The 14980-nt window shown below is 43.5% G+C and overlaps 16 non-coding genes across 16 annotated transcripts; 4 read left to right on the forward strand and 12 right to left on the reverse strand.

Annotated features, from left to right (window-relative positions):
• Positions 1-8240: 8240 nt before the first annotated feature.
• trnav-cac (transfer RNA valine (anticodon CAC)) lies at positions 8241-8313 on the reverse strand. Its single transcript has one exon. It is a non-coding gene; the product is annotated as a tRNA-Val (tRNA).
• Positions 8314-8927: 614 nt separating this feature from the next.
• trnav-aac (transfer RNA valine (anticodon AAC)) lies at positions 8928-9000 on the reverse strand. Its single transcript has one exon. It is a non-coding gene; the product is annotated as a tRNA-Val (tRNA).
• A 219-nt stretch (positions 9001-9219) lies between these two features.
• trnad-guc (transfer RNA aspartic acid (anticodon GUC)) lies at positions 9220-9291 on the reverse strand. The gene has a single exon. It is a non-coding gene; the product is annotated as a tRNA-Asp (tRNA).
• Positions 9292-9442: 151 nt separating this feature from the next.
• On the forward strand, positions 9443-9514 carry trnaq-cug (transfer RNA glutamine (anticodon CUG)). The gene has a single exon. It is a non-coding gene; the product is annotated as a tRNA-Gln (tRNA).
• A 474-nt stretch (positions 9515-9988) lies between these two features.
• trnav-cac (transfer RNA valine (anticodon CAC)) lies at positions 9989-10061 on the reverse strand. Its single transcript has one exon. It is a non-coding gene; the product is annotated as a tRNA-Val (tRNA).
• A 614-nt stretch (positions 10062-10675) lies between these two features.
• Positions 10676-10748, reverse strand: trnav-aac (transfer RNA valine (anticodon AAC)). The gene has a single exon. It is a non-coding gene; the product is annotated as a tRNA-Val (tRNA).
• A 219-nt stretch (positions 10749-10967) lies between these two features.
• trnad-guc (transfer RNA aspartic acid (anticodon GUC)) lies at positions 10968-11039 on the reverse strand. Its single transcript has one exon. It is a non-coding gene; the product is annotated as a tRNA-Asp (tRNA).
• A 151-nt stretch (positions 11040-11190) lies between these two features.
• trnaq-cug (transfer RNA glutamine (anticodon CUG)) lies at positions 11191-11262 on the forward strand. Its single transcript has one exon. It is a non-coding gene; the product is annotated as a tRNA-Gln (tRNA).
• Positions 11263-11736: 474 nt separating this feature from the next.
• trnav-cac (transfer RNA valine (anticodon CAC)) lies at positions 11737-11809 on the reverse strand. The gene has a single exon. It is a non-coding gene; the product is annotated as a tRNA-Val (tRNA).
• Positions 11810-12423: 614 nt separating this feature from the next.
• On the reverse strand, positions 12424-12496 carry trnav-aac (transfer RNA valine (anticodon AAC)). Its single transcript has one exon. It is a non-coding gene; the product is annotated as a tRNA-Val (tRNA).
• Positions 12497-12715: 219 nt separating this feature from the next.
• On the reverse strand, positions 12716-12787 carry trnad-guc (transfer RNA aspartic acid (anticodon GUC)). The gene has a single exon. It is a non-coding gene; the product is annotated as a tRNA-Asp (tRNA).
• A 151-nt stretch (positions 12788-12938) lies between these two features.
• trnaq-cug (transfer RNA glutamine (anticodon CUG)) lies at positions 12939-13010 on the forward strand. The gene has a single exon. It is a non-coding gene; the product is annotated as a tRNA-Gln (tRNA).
• Positions 13011-13484: 474 nt separating this feature from the next.
• trnav-cac (transfer RNA valine (anticodon CAC)) lies at positions 13485-13557 on the reverse strand. The gene has a single exon. It is a non-coding gene; the product is annotated as a tRNA-Val (tRNA).
• Positions 13558-14171: 614 nt separating this feature from the next.
• trnav-aac (transfer RNA valine (anticodon AAC)) lies at positions 14172-14244 on the reverse strand. The gene has a single exon. It is a non-coding gene; the product is annotated as a tRNA-Val (tRNA).
• Positions 14245-14476: 232 nt separating this feature from the next.
• On the reverse strand, positions 14477-14548 carry trnad-guc (transfer RNA aspartic acid (anticodon GUC)). The gene has a single exon. It is a non-coding gene; the product is annotated as a tRNA-Asp (tRNA).
• A 151-nt stretch (positions 14549-14699) lies between these two features.
• trnaq-cug (transfer RNA glutamine (anticodon CUG)) lies at positions 14700-14771 on the forward strand. Its single transcript has one exon. It is a non-coding gene; the product is annotated as a tRNA-Gln (tRNA).
• The last annotated feature ends 209 nt before the right edge of the window (positions 14772-14980 follow it).

The following is a 14980-nucleotide window of genomic DNA, read 5'->3' on the forward strand; positions in this document are numbered from 1 at the left end:
CATTTGCTTATTTTTAAATGATTTTTCACACAGTTTAGAGGATTAAGTATCATCTTGCAAATAATATATAAAATATATTTTTATTTGTGTACAAAAAACAGAAAAGAAGTACTGACAGTAATTTAGGCTGACATGTTAGAGCGGTGGTAAACAGTACTGCCTCACAGTCACAGGGTCCGGGGTTTGTGTGGGCTCTGGGCATCCCACAGTCAAAAGACATGCTTGGATTAGAATACCTGGCAATTCAAAATTGGATATGTGTGTGAGAATGAATGGTTGTCTTTCTGTGTTGGTCCATCATGTTTTAGTTAGTGTGTTTTTTTTTTTTTACTTTAGTCCAGTTTGGACACAGGAGAGTTTTTTTCCTCATTATGTGGAAGAGGAGTGTGAGGGGAACAGTACTCTGTCCTACTGACAGTCACTTAATGAATTTCTTGCAAAATCTACCCTCTATTATATTCTATTATGTTCCCAGAGCCCAGCAAACTACAAACTAAAACTATGCTGTGTAAAATAAAGAGTGAATGCAGTGACTTCCGAATCTCACAAATCCATATTTTTATTCACAAAAGAACACAACAAAATACATCAAATGTTTGACCTGAGATGAAAAACATTCGCTCAGTTTGGCTTTTATGGCAGCAGCACATCTCAATAAGGCTGTGAGAGGGACACAAGAGGCTGGAAAAGCAAGAGGGACTAAAAATAAACAGCTGGAGGAATTTTTTCGTGACTAATTACAGCAACAGGTCAACAACATGACTGGATTAAAAAAAACATTTCTCAAGTAAAGGTTCACCAGTCTGCAAAAAATAACAACAACAACAACAACCCCCCCCCCCCCAAAAAAAAAAAAACAACAAAAAAACCCCCACGTCTAAAAGTTGTGGAACAGTTTCAGAATAACTATCAATGTAAAACTGAAGACTTTGACAATCTAAACATCAACACCACCTATCATCAAAAGATTCAGAGGATCTGGAGAATTAATATTGGATCGCTCTGATCATGACAATAAGACCCATCCTTCTCTTTTTTGTTGTTGTTCTGTTTTTATTTACATTTTATAAAGTGATCGAATTGTAAATATGCACATGCTGACATATTTACAATGGCAATGTACCACCTACCATTTTCACTTTACTTAAACAATAAAAAGTTATATGTAACAAGATCAAACACCAGTAAAAATGCATGCTAATGCAAAAAAAAGAAAAGAAAAAAAATGAATAAAAATACAAAAAATATGAAAAAAATATGCATTCAATTTAAATCTGGCCACCATCAGCTGCAAAGTAGCTGCCTTGCACAGCAGCACACCACACCCAGCGCTGCTGCCACGCTCTGAAAGCTCTGTGGAAGTCCTCTTCTCCCAGTGAATCCAGTACTATCAGTGACGCATGCTGGAGCTCTTCCACTGTATCAAAAAAATGTCCCCTCAACTTGGCGTTGATTTTGGGGAAGAGGAAGAAGTCGCAGGGGGCCAAATCTGGTGAGTGCTGTGGGTGAAGAATGAGATTTGTGTCGGTGTAGCAGAAATAATGGCACTCTTTCAGTGCGTTGTGGGCGGGTGTGTCGTCGTGATGGAGCAGCCAGTCGCCTTTCTGCCACAGTTCAGGTCGTTTGGCCTCGATGTTCTTCCTGAGACGCGTCATAACGCTGAGGTAGAACGGGGCATCAACCGCCTGACCGTCGGGAACAAATTCCCGATGCACCACCCCGTGAATGTCAAAGAAGACGATGAGCTTGACCTTGATCTTGCTCCTTGTCGGATTCACCTTCCTTGCTTTTCCAGGCTTGCAGCCATACACCCAGCTTTCATCGCCAGTTATGATCCGGGACATGAACGTTGGGTCATCTCGCGTCTGTTGACAGAGATCCTCGCAGGTTTGTAAACGATATTGCTTCAGCTCGGGAGTCAGTAGCCTGGGCACAAACTTGTTAGCCACTTGGTGCAGGTTCAAAGTGGACATCAGGATCGCCTGGACCGTTCCGAATGACACGTTGAGAATGGCAGAAATCTCCCTCATGGAGATCCGTAAATCCTGGTGCACAAGTCGATCGATTTCTCGGATATGCTTGGGAGTTGTGCTCGTGCTGGGTCGCCCTGACCTCATTTCATCATCGACGGATGTTCTGCCATTTTTGAAACGCAAATACCAATCGTTGCATCTTGATCGGCTCATTGCTTTGCTGCCGTAAACTTCCTGAAGCATTTGGAAGGTTTTCTTCACAGATATCTTGGTTTTCACGCAGAATTTGATTTTTTCTCTCTGTTCAAATTTGAGGCGTTGCAATGCATTGCGGGACGCAACACTGAATATTGGCATTGGAAAGGTTCTGGGAGCTGTTGCACGTGTGTCATCCTCCTGCAGTCCATCCTGGTCAATGCAGCGTTCCTGCTCTTCTTCCTGGAAGAAGTCCGAGTCCTGCTGATTCACACTCGGGCTCCATTCATGGAAAACCTCTTCTTTAATATCAAACAGATGATGGACACCTGCAAGGTACACACAGATGGATGAGCATATTTTAAAAAAGCCAAAATGCTGGGTGTATGGGGACACTGGTTTCCAGTATCCTGCAGAATGGACTCTAACCTAAAGCCCATCTCACAGAGTTACATCATCCAATCTAATCACAGCCAACTAAATTAAAACTGGGTATAAGTTAAAACGAAGAGAAACTAAAATAAAACAAATCAAATTAGTGAGGTGACTGTATTCAATGGATTTCATCACTTGTTCTTAAATCTTGCCCTAAAAATACCCTCCATATTTTAATAATAACATTACTGAAGTGAAACTAACAAAGCCACAACAGAAGCAGACAAAATATAAAACCTGATTCCTCACAGAGAAAAAATGTCGGTGTAGTTTCATAGTTCAATTTAATTTTTTTTTACCTGAGCTGCTGGTCTGAGGCTCCTCCTCGTCCTTATAGTCGTTTTTAACATGATGAAACAGTGAGTGCACTGTCTCTTCATTTTCTCTCGTCACCGCAGCAGCAGCAAGCGGGAAATCAGTGATGTCAGCTTCCTCCTCCTCTTCCTTCTTTATGCCGAGGAGCTGTGGGACTTGCTGCTCCATATCAGGGCTCCACTCATCTGGTTCTTCTTTGATTGGTAACAGCTGCTGAATATCTGAAAGGTACAAACATCACAAATGTATGAGCAACAATGCAATGAGAAACAAAATTAAATTCTTCTGTGTGGCCCTGAAACACAATCAAAGTTTCTTTACTCATTAGGAAAATGAGTTATCACCGTTAGTTATCGTTATCGTACACTGACTGGAGCTTCAAACTGGATGTTTCTATCATTAGCAAAGCCGCCTGCATGATGTTTCTTTGGTAAACATCAAGATACAGGACAAGATCACGTGTATGCTGATGGTTTTGCATCACTTCATCTCAGCAACTATTAAAAATAAAATGTTTCTTCTTTATTTTAAAAAGAACCCTTCAGAAAAATATAAATGTTAAGGTAATTTCTGAACTTGATAAGTTTTTTGGAAGAAATTAGGTTAGGTGATGATGATGATAGATGATGATGAAAGTAGTGATAGAATTAAAAGAATCACTTTGTACATTTGTAATAAGAATGACTTAAGTTTAGGGAACATCTAAGTGCTAAAAAGCAGGGAGCCAGGACTTACCTAAGGTTGAAGACATTCTTCCTCTCGTCCTGCGGTTCTGACTGACTTCTGGTGACTTCTCAGGTTTTTAACCTCTCCTGATGCCTCAGAGAGTTGTTGACCCATCCATTCACCCAATTGGGTTTGTTCGGTCAAGGTGTGAAATGCTTTGAGCCGTCTGGGATGCCCTGCAGGTATCTGATAAGAGGGGCAGGGTCCAGCTTCCTGGAACAATAAGAGTTACTCCAGCATAACTGTCGTTACTTCTTTCACTCATCTTTCACACCACAGCCGTGAACTGAAAGTGAACGCTTAAATGTTAATGTAATCACTGGAACAAAGGTTCTTCGTTATCTGTTAAAGATGCTGTTGAAGCCATTTGTATCAGTGTCCTAGTTTCCAAATCTGCAGGGGGTTGAACGTAACTGAACATTACATTGAATGAAAATATTTCCTGTCCACTATAACTAGTCCAAGTACTAATGTAATCCTTAAATCATTTACACAAACGCAATATTTCATTTCCTCAGCTATGTGTTAATGTGAGCAGGAAGTTGTTTTAGACAACAGAATGAATGAAAACTCACCATCATCTGTTGATCGACAGGTCAACCTTAAAAATGGCCAAACTCTTGTGGTGCCTGATGTCACATGTGCTGATTAGAGCTTCTAAAAACATAATTTAATTAATCTGTTAAATAATTTTGAGAATTTGGGTCTACACTGTGCTGAAATGAGGCAACTGGACTTGAGTTTCTGAAGCCCTTCAACTCAGATCTCAAAGGGCTCTACAGCTGGTGCAGGGCGGCAGTTATTCATCTGACCGGGTCGTTGAGAGTCGTTGATTCACTCATTTTGCCTTTGTGTTAAATTCTGACACACCCAACAGCAGTGGCAGACATTAAAGGCACATGAGTGAAACTTTATCAGGCCATAATGGTCCAATTGTTGTGCTCTGATGTGTTTCTACATTCAGGTGCAGATGGAGTTTTGGGTCCTGACCTCAGCTGCTGGTTTTCCTTTGTTGCCAAGTCAAGTTTACTTTCAAGCACATTAAAAAGAAACAGCACCCATTAACCAAAGCGTCCACAGTTAGACGAGTAAAAGACATTTAGAAAGATTTTAAAAGTGTTCAATGTTGTCCTGATGTGAAAGGCAGTTTGGTTCACACTCTTAAAAATGATCCTTCACCCTCAGTCAACAGGAAGCAATAATTCTGAGTAGCTGAAATGGGCTTATTTAATCATTAAGGAAAATGTGGTATAATTTTAATGTATATCAATCAAGTGCATTTTACGCACCACTGTTTACAATCTTTACATACCAAAAATACACAGAAGATTTACATGTACATACATTAAATTAGTTAAAGTCAGCAGTCACAGTATTTTAATGCATGGCATCTGCAGACCTTGGTCATCTAGTGAAAAGGTCAGACAGGTAAGAAGGTGCTAAACTGTGCAACCCTTAAAAGAATCAGCAAAATAATTTCTGAAGCTGATTGGCAGCCAGTACAGGAGATATGTGGTCTTGCTTCCATATTCCAGATAATAACTGTGCTTTTTGAACCATCTATAGTTTAGTGAACAGTGACAGGTTCACACCTGAAGAAAGACTGTTGAAATAGTCGAGTCCAGATGAACTTAAGCCACTGACACCTCTCCGAACATTTCTGAAACACAGAAATGGCATGTATGTGCGTCACGAGTCTGTAAGACTTTGTGTAAACTTGCATGTTTTCTGTGTTTGAGATGGAAAGAGATGGAGTTTGAAAGCTGAAGGCTCTGCCTCCCATTCTACTTTTAAATACTCTAGGAACACAGTAAACCTGCAGTGTGAGAGTGAAGTGCTCTAATGTGGTGATATATACTATAAGGTCATTAAGATAAGATGGGGCCTGATTATTTAAGACCTTTTACGCAATGTTCCCTCTAATTTTTCATGTGTCTGAGTGAACACACAAACTCCCTGAGCGGTCCCTTGGACCACTGTGAGCAACATCAGACGTGTGCACTGTGGTCACGCCAGCATCGAATGCATCCAAGTTACATGGTTTATTAAAATAATCAAATTACAGCATTTTTGTTAGACTACTTTTAATTAACTGCTTTAGCCCACTTACAATGAAAAAAAAAATCTTGTTCATGACCTGTGTAGTATGTTAACACTATTGGAAGTAAAAATAACTTGAACTCCAATTTTGAAAACACAATTCTTTTTTTCCCCTATCTTTCTTTCTTTTTCTTTTCTTTCATAAAACTCTGACTTGTATTATGAGTATGAGTCTGTGGTCTGGGAGAGAGTCCTGTAACTCTCTGTCTGCAAAATACAGTATATAATGACCAGTGTTGGGCAATTAATTATATAGTTACTTCTTCAAAAAAGTAACTGAGTTATGCAAACAGCAAAGTTTTTTGCAGCTCAAAACTCCCCAAAAAATATGCCGAAGCATATGGTTTTTTGGGTTTTTTTCCAGCAGGAAACCACAGATACTAAAAGAACATAGGCTGATTGGCTGTTTGTGACTGACATAAGGATATTTAGGATATTTAAGGATATTATTTGTACTGTATTGTGGCGGATTTTAATAGGTCTCAAAAAGAGAGGGTGGGCAGCTCGCTCCCACGGGCTGCTACCCTCCCTTTATTTTGGGATGTGTTGCTATGGTCTTCCTTGCTCCTTCCTTCTCTCTCTTCTACGGCCTCAACCAGTGAAAAGCATGCTGAATTGGGTTAAGATCCGGTGACTGACTTGGCCATTGAAAAATATTCCACTTCTTTGCTTTAATAAACTAATGTGGCGTTCATGTCACACATGTCACATCACACAACATGTTGTACAGATGATGTGGTATGCTTTGTATCATGAGCCGTTCCATGCCTTCTCCATACTTGGAGGACATGGTGCTTGTGCTGTAGCAGCTCCAAAAACTGCTGAACGATCTGCCTTTAGAGATTAGACAGGCCTCGATTTGTTCCACCACCTGCCTTTAAATAATGGCAGGGATACACAAACCTGCACAGGTAAACATTTGATTATGCAGAGATATTTTTGGGCAGCATTTATTGTCTAAAAAAAAATTGTTCCTTTAACTTATTTTTCTGATTTAATATTGCACTTTTATCAGGTGTAAACAGTTTTGGGTGCAGCCATGTGGTTCTGTGTTACTGGGGATTTGGTGCAACTGGATTAGATTTGATGTAGAACATGCTTTTTTTCCCTCAGGAGGAACCAGAGGAGCTTTCTGATGGTGACTTTGAAAGTCCAGTCTGCCGGAGAAGATCAGGTATGTCTGAAAAATGAAAATGGAGAGTACGCTGAATGAAAACTTATTGAGGTTGTAAGCTCAATGACCAGTTAGACTTTGTGACTGCAGTGAGTATGAACATAATTCCTGGGGGGTTTGTTTGTTCGTGTGTTTGACGAGGGCATCGTTAATGTGTCTGATTTTAATGTTTACCGATAATCACAGGTGATTACGGCCAAGCAGGAATATGTGTCCAACTTTCACTAGAATTAATATAAGGAGATATTAAGGCTCTGTTAAGATTACGAAACAAGTCGTGCTGACCTTCTTTCCTTTATTCAGTGCATCGTGCGTTGCCCAGATCACCAGGTGAAAGTGAGGCCAAGCATCAGGAAACAGAGGGCTGCACTCAGGACAGTGAAAATGAGGAACAGGCAGAGTGACAGCAGATGTTTCCATATAATGTGGCAGAATTTAAAGAAATCCTTCATTCCAGATGTTGGTTAGGATATTGTTTTGATGCAGATTTGCAATTTGCATGTTTGTTTTTGTTGAATCACTGCAACTTTAAGATTTACATTTAATCATTATATTTTTTTGAAAATGATGCAGTGTGAGAAATTCTTCAAGGCTGACATGTTTTCTGATTCCTCATATCTCCATCTTGTCTGCTTAGCCCTCTTTTTCTGGAGGAAGATGAAGCTCTTGAAGAGGCAATTCAGCATAGAAGAGTCTGATAGACCGAGTGCAGTTCATGATTCAAGGTAAGATTTGAAAATAACATTTGATTATTGAATATTTCATTTGCTTAACTTGCATCATTTCTTTAAGTTAAACAATTACAAAGGTATTTTTTGACTAAGTTAAAATGCACAATCACAGCATAATTTTCTCTTGTAACTCTGTGCACTTGGGTCAGCTGTAGAATAGAAAAAACAGAATGCCTTTGTATGTCTGTATAATGTGCAAGTCTTTAATAATATGTATTTGCTTGGGTATTTTAGGAGTTTTTTTCTAAACATGGAGAAAAAAGATGGAAGAAACCGATCTGAATTTCCCGTCTCCTGCTGCCGACGATCGCTATTCCTGCTGTATCGTTCATTGGCCACCTTGACTCAAGTCAACTTTTCCTCTTGCACTCTTCTCACTTCTAATCCTGTTGCCACCTCTGAAGGCCCCGATCTTCTTGTTGACAAGCTCTTTGATGTCCTTTGTTCGGCTAGCACACAACCTACAGAAGACAAAACCAAGAGACTTAATTCTCAATAGGGATGCAAGTAAAACAGAGAAAATGCTGGACAAGCAGAGTTGTCTAAACAGTGAACATCAATTCCCTTGTGACCAAAGAAGCAAAAGACCCATGTTTCCGCCCGGTTTCGGACCGGGGACCTTTCGCGTGTGAGGCGAACGTGATAACCACTACACTACGGAAACCCCGAAAGGCAGCTTGTTTGGCTTTCCAATGTGTCTCACTGAGTAATCTCGCAATCGGACAAATCTGGTGGCATGTTCCTATCATGGCCTTGAAGAAAAAGGAGCCATGGAGAAGAGACAGACGCACTCTAGCAAGGAGTCTGAACTGTAGTCTCGATGTTAGGCTCACTTAAACTTTGGACATTTAGGAGTTCACTAAAGCAAGCACAGCTCAACATATGCTGCCCTAAGAACCCCAGAAGCTCTGGCAGCAGAACTGTTGCCTAAAGCGCCCATTTGTTTCATTGCCTTGTGCATTGGCTGAAAATAGGCCCAAGTCCTGTGCAGGCAACCTAGAGCCACTCATTTCCAAGAGCTTAGTCTGTGCCTCCATCTTCAGGAAATATGGCGACTGGAGATGTGTTGATTTGTGTGAAGTCTGTGGAGTTTGCTGAAATTTGGGCCATAGACAACTCTTTAGCAAGACGAGCATCCAAAGGTTACAAATGTCAGAGGCCTGTACCAGATTTGAGTACTTTCTCTCGTCTGTGTCCCAAACAGCAGTAGAACCCCACAAGTTCAAGCAGTGCCTGCAGTCAGACACTTTTATATCAGGACGCATAAGCAAAGAAGCATGTTTCCGCCCGGTTTCGGACCCGGGACCTTTCGCGTGTTAGGCGAACGTGATAACCACTACACTACGGAAACGGCGCTTGCGTACCCTGTAGTCATTAAAGGAGCATTCCAATGCTTTCTTACATTTGTGGACTTTTATGACAGATCACGTAGGACCTTTTTGACTTGTGAGCGCACAGGTGGAACTCATGTTTCTTCAAGCCCATTATAGGACTAGATTATTAGATAGACTAGGATCTGGTGTGCGTGGTCATTGCAGGTAAAAGGCAGAGCAGAGAAGGAGACTGCTCACTCCCCGTCGGGGAATCGAACCCCGGTCTTCCGCGTGACAGGCGGAGATACTGTCCACTATACTAACGAGGACCTCTGAAGCACTGCCACGGTCACGTCAAGCTGGGATTCGCAGCAGGTATGACAGGTAAAATTTGGCTGGCCGTGTAGAAATCCCCATCAGTTTACCAGGAACTACACTTTTATGCCTGTTTGACACAGAGCTTTTCTGTGCTTCAGGCAGGGTTCCATGGTGTAATGGTTAGCACTCTGGACTCTGAATCCAGCGATCTGAGTTCAAGTCTCAGTGGAACCTCATTTGGCTTTCTAGCACTTTGCTCCACAGGTACATTAGCATTAGCACACGCTAGCATCAGAGTCTAGTCAGTTAAAGAGCAAGTTAGTGGCCCAGTCAATTCCACTCCTCTTGTGTTGGCTGATCTCATCTGCACATGGTCTTCATGCTGCACCAAACCTCGCTCATGCTCTTCTGCTGCACTTTCCACTTCAGCTTCCTGCTGTATCGTTCATTGGCCACCTTGACTCAAGTCAACTTTTCCTCTTGCACTCTTCTCACTTCTAATCCTGTTGCCACCTCTGAAGGCCCCGATCTTCTTGTTGACAAGCTCTTTGATGTCCTTTGTTCGGCTAGCACACAACCTACAGAAGACAAAACCAAGAGACTTAATTCTCAATAGGGATGCAAGTAAAACAGAGAAAATGCTGGACAAGCAGAGTTGTCTAAACAGTGAACATCAATTCCCTTGTGACCAAAGAAGCAAAAGACCCATGTTTCCGCCCGGTTTCGGACCGGGGACCTTTCGCGTGTGAGGCGAACGTGATAACCACTACACTACGGAAACCCCGAAAGGCAGCTTGTTTGGCTTTCCAATGTGTCTCACTGAGTAATCTCGCAATCGGACAAATCTGGTGGCATGTTCCTATCATGGCCTTGAAGAAAAAGGAGCCATGGAGAAGAGACAGACGCACTCTAGCAAGGAGTCTGAACTGTAGTCTCGATGTTAGGCTCACTTAAACTTTGGACATTTAGGAGTTCACTAAAGCAAGCACAGCTCAACATATGCTGCCCTAAGAACCCCAGAAGCTCTGGCAGCAGAACTGTTGCCTAAAGCGCCCATTTGTTTCATTGCCTTGTGCATTGGCTGAAAATAGGCCCAAGTCCTGTGCAGGCAACCTAGAGCCACTCATTTCCAAGAGCTTAGTCTGTGCCTCCATCTTCAGGAAATATGGCGACTGGAGATGTGTTGATTTGTGTGAAGTCTGTGGAGTTTGCTGAAATTTGGGCCATAGACAACTCTTTAGCAAGACGAGCATCCAAAGGTTACAAATGTCAGAGGCCTGTACCAGATTTGAGTACTTTCTCTCGTCTGTGTCCCAAACAGCAGTAGAACCCCACAAGTTCAAGCAGTGCCTGCAGTCAGACACTTTTATATCAGGACGCATAAGCAAAGAAGCATGTTTCCGCCCGGTTTCGGACCCGGGACCTTTCGCGTGTTAGGCGAACGTGATAACCACTACACTACGGAAACGGCGCTTGCGTACCCTGTAGTCATTAAAGGAGCATTCCAATGCTTTCTTACATTTGTGGACTTTTATGACAGATCACGTAGGACCTTTTTGACTTGTGAGCGCACAGGTGGAACTCATGTTTCTTCAAGCCCATTATAGGACTAGATTATTAGATAGACTAGGATCTGGTGTGCGTGGTCATTGCAGGTAAAAGGCAGAGCAGAGAAGGAGACTGCTCACTCCCCGTCGGGGAATCGAACCCCGGTCTTCCGCGTGACAGGCGGAGATACTGTCCACTATACTAACGAGGACCTCTGAAGCACTGCCACGGTCACGTCAAGCTGGGATTCGCAGCAGGTATGACAGGTAAAATTTGGCTGGCCGTGTAGAAATCCCCATCAGTTTACCAGGAACTACACTTTTATGCCTGTTTGACACAGAGCTTTTCTGTGCTTCAGGCAGGGTTCCATGGTGTAATGGTTAGCACTCTGGACTCTGAATCCAGCGATCTGAGTTCAAGTCTCAGTGGAACCTCATTTGGCTTTCTAGCACTTTGCTCCACAGGTACATTAGCATTAGCACACGCTAGCATCAGAGTCTAGTCAGTTAAAGAGCAAGTTAGTGGCCCAGTCAATTCCACTCCTCTTGTGTTGGCTGATCTCATCTGCACATGGTCTTCATGCTGCACCAAACCTCGCTCATGCTCTTCTGCTGCACTTTCCACTTCAGCTTCCTGCTGTATCGTTCATTGGCCACCTTGACTCAAGTCAACTTTTCCTCTTGCACTCTTCTCACTTCTAATCCTGTTGCCACCTCTGAAGGCCCCGATCTTCTTGTTGACAAGCTCTTTGATGTCCTTTGTTCGGCTAGCACACAACCTACAGAAGACAAAACCAAGAGACTTAATTCTCAATAGGGATGCAAGTAAAACAGAGAAAATGCTGGACAAGCAGAGTTGTCTAAACAGTGAACATCAATTCCCTTGTGACCAAAGAAGCAAAAGACCCATGTTTCCGCCCGGTTTCGGACCGGGGACCTTTCGCGTGTGAGGCGAACGTGATAACCACTACACTACGGAAACCCCGAAAGGCAGCTTGTTTGGCTTTCCAATGTGTCTCACTGAGTAATCTCGCAATCGGACAAATCTGGTGGCATGTTCCTATCATGGCCTTGAAGAAAAAGGAGCCATGGAGAAGAGACAGACGCACTCTAGCAAGGAGTCTGAACTGTAGTCTCGATGTTAGGCTCACTTAAACTTTGGACATTTAGGAGTTCACTAAAGCAAGCACAGCTCAACATATGCTGCCCTAAGAACCCCAGAAGCTCTGGCAGCAGAACTGTTGCCTAAAGCGCCCATTTGTTTCATTGCCTTGTGCATTGGCTGAAAATAGGCCCAAGTCCTGTGCAGGCAACCTAGAGCCACTCATTTCCAAGAGCTTAGTCTGTGCCTCCATCTTCAGGAAATATGGCGACTGGAGATGTGTTGATTTGTGTGAAGTCTGTGGAGTTTGCTGAAATTTGGGCCATAGACAACTCTTTAGCAAGACGAGCATCCAAAGGTTACAAATGTCAGAGGCCTGTACCAGATTTGAGTACTTTCTCTCGTCTGTGTCCCAAACAGCAGTAGAACCCCACAAGTTCAAGCAGTGCCTGCAGTCAGACACTTTTATATCAGGACGCATAAGCAAAGAAGCATGTTTCCGCCCGGTTTCGGACCCGGGACCTTTCGCGTGTTAGGCGAACGTGATAACCACTACACTACGGAAACGGCGCTTGCGTACCCTGTAGTCATTAAAGGAGCATTCCAATGCTTTCTTACATTTGTGGACTTTTATGACAGATCACGTAGGACCTTTTTGACTTGTGAGCGCACAGGTGGAACTCATGTTTCTTCAAGCCCATTATAGGACTAGATTATTAGATAGACTAGGATCTGGTGTGCGTGGTCATTGCAGGTAAAAGGCAGAGCAGAGAAGGAGACTGCTCACTCCCCGTCGGGGAATCGAACCCCGGTCTTCCGCGTGACAGGCGGAGATACTGTCCACTATACTAACGAGGACCTCTGAAGCACTGCCACGGTCACGTCAAGCTGGGATTCGCAGCAGGTATGACAGGTAAAATTTGGCTGGCCGTGTAGAAATCCCCATCAGTTTACCAGGAACTACACTTTTATGCCTGTTTGACACAGAGCTTTTCTGTGCTTCAGGCAGGGTTCCATGGTGTAATGGTTAGCACTCTGGACTCTGAATCCAGCGATCTGAGTTCAAGTCTCAGTGGAACCTCATTTGGCTTTCTAGCACTTTGCTCCACAGGTACATTAGCATTAGCACACGCTAGCATCAGAGTCTAGTCAGTTAAAGAGCAAGTTAGTGGCCCAGTCAATTCCACTCCTCTTGTGTTGGCTGATCTCATCTGCACATGGTCTTCATGCTGCACCAAACCTCGCTCATGCTCTTCTGCTGCACTTTCCACTTCAGCTTCCTGCTGTATCGTTCATTGGCCACCTTGACTCAAGTCAACTTTTCCTCTTGCACTCTTCTCACTTCTAATCCTGTTGCCACCTCTGAAGGCCCCGATCTTCTTGTTGACAAGCTCTTTGATGTCCTTTGTTCGGCTAGCACACAACCTACAGAAGACAAAACCAAGAGACTTAATTCTCAATAGGGATGCAAGTAAAACAGAGAAAATGCTGGACAAGCAGAGTTGTCTAAACAGTGAACATCAATTCCCTTGTGACCAAAGAAGCAAAAGACCCATGTTTCCGCCCGGTTTCGGACCGGGGACCTTTCGCGTGTGAGGCGAACGTGATAACCACTACACTACGGAAACCCCGAAAGGCAGCTTGTTTGGCTTTCCAATGTGTCTCACTGAGTAATCTCGCAATCGGACAAATCTGGTGGCATGTTCCTATCATGGCCTTGAAGAAAAAGGAGCCATGGAGAAGAGACAGACGCACTCTAGCAAGGAGTCTGAACTGTAGTCTCGATGTTAGGCTCACTTAAACTTTGGACATTTAGGAGTTCACTAAAGCAAGCACAGCTCAACATATGCTGCCCTAAGAACCCCAGAAGCTCTGGCAGCAGAACTGTTGCCTAAAGCGCCCATTTGTTTCATTGCCTTGTGCATTGGCTGAAAATAGGCCCAAGTCCTGTGCAGGCAACATAGAGCCACTCATTTCCAAGAGCTTAGTCTGTGCCTCCATCTTCAGGAAATATGGCGACTGGAGATGTGTTGATTTGTGTGAAGTCTGTGGAGTTTGCTGAAATTTGGGCCATAGACAACTCTTTAGCAAGACGAGCATCCAAAGGTTACAAATGTCAGAGGCCTGTACCAGATTTGAGTACTTTCTCTGGTCTGTGTCCCAAACAGCAGTAGAACCCCACAAGTTCAAGCAGTGCCTGCAGTCAGACACTTTTATATCAGGACGCATAAGCAAAGAAACATGTTTCCGCCCGGTTTCGGACCGGGGACCTTTCGCGTGTTAGGCGAACGTGATAACCACTACACTACGGAAACGGCGCATGCGTACCCTCTAGTCATTAAAGGAGCATTCCAATGCTTTCTTACATTTGTGGACTTTTATGACAGATCACGTAGGACCTTTTTGACTTGTGAGCGCACAGGTGGAACTCATGTTTCTTCAAGCCCATTATAGGACTAGATTATTAGATAGACTAGGATCTGGTGTGCGATTAAGGTGTGCGTGGTCATTGCAGGTAAAAGGCAGAGCAGAGAAGGAGACTGCTCACTCCCCGTCGGGGAATCGAACCCCGGTCTTCCGCGTGACAGGCGGAGATACTGTCCACTATACTAACGAGGACCTCTGAAGCACTAACACGGTCACGTCAAGCTGGGATTCGCAGCAGGTATGACAGGTAAAATTTGGCTGGCCGTGTAGAAATCCCCATCAGTTTACCAGGAACTACACTTTTATGCCTGTTTGACACAGAGCTTTTCTGTGCTTCAGGCAGGGTTCCATAGTGTAATGGTTAGCACTCTGGACTCTGAATCCAGCGATCTGAGTTCAAGTCTCAGTGGAACCTCATTTGGCTTTCTAGCACTTTGCTCCACAGGTACATTAGCATTAGCACACGGTAGCATCAGAGTCTAGTCAGTTAAAGAGCAAGTTAGTGGCCCAGCCAATTCCACTCCTCTTGTGTTGGCTGATCTCATTTGCACATGGTCTTCATGCTGCACCAAACCTCGCTCATGCTCTTCTGCTGCACTTTCCGCTTCCTGCTGTATCGTTCAT

The sequence above is a fragment of the Pelmatolapia mariae genome, linkage group LG8, assembly GCF_036321145.2.
Source record: "Pelmatolapia mariae isolate MD_Pm_ZW linkage group LG8, Pm_UMD_F_2, whole genome shotgun sequence".
NCBI lineage: Eukaryota > Metazoa > Chordata > Actinopteri > Cichliformes > Cichlidae > Pelmatolapia > Pelmatolapia mariae.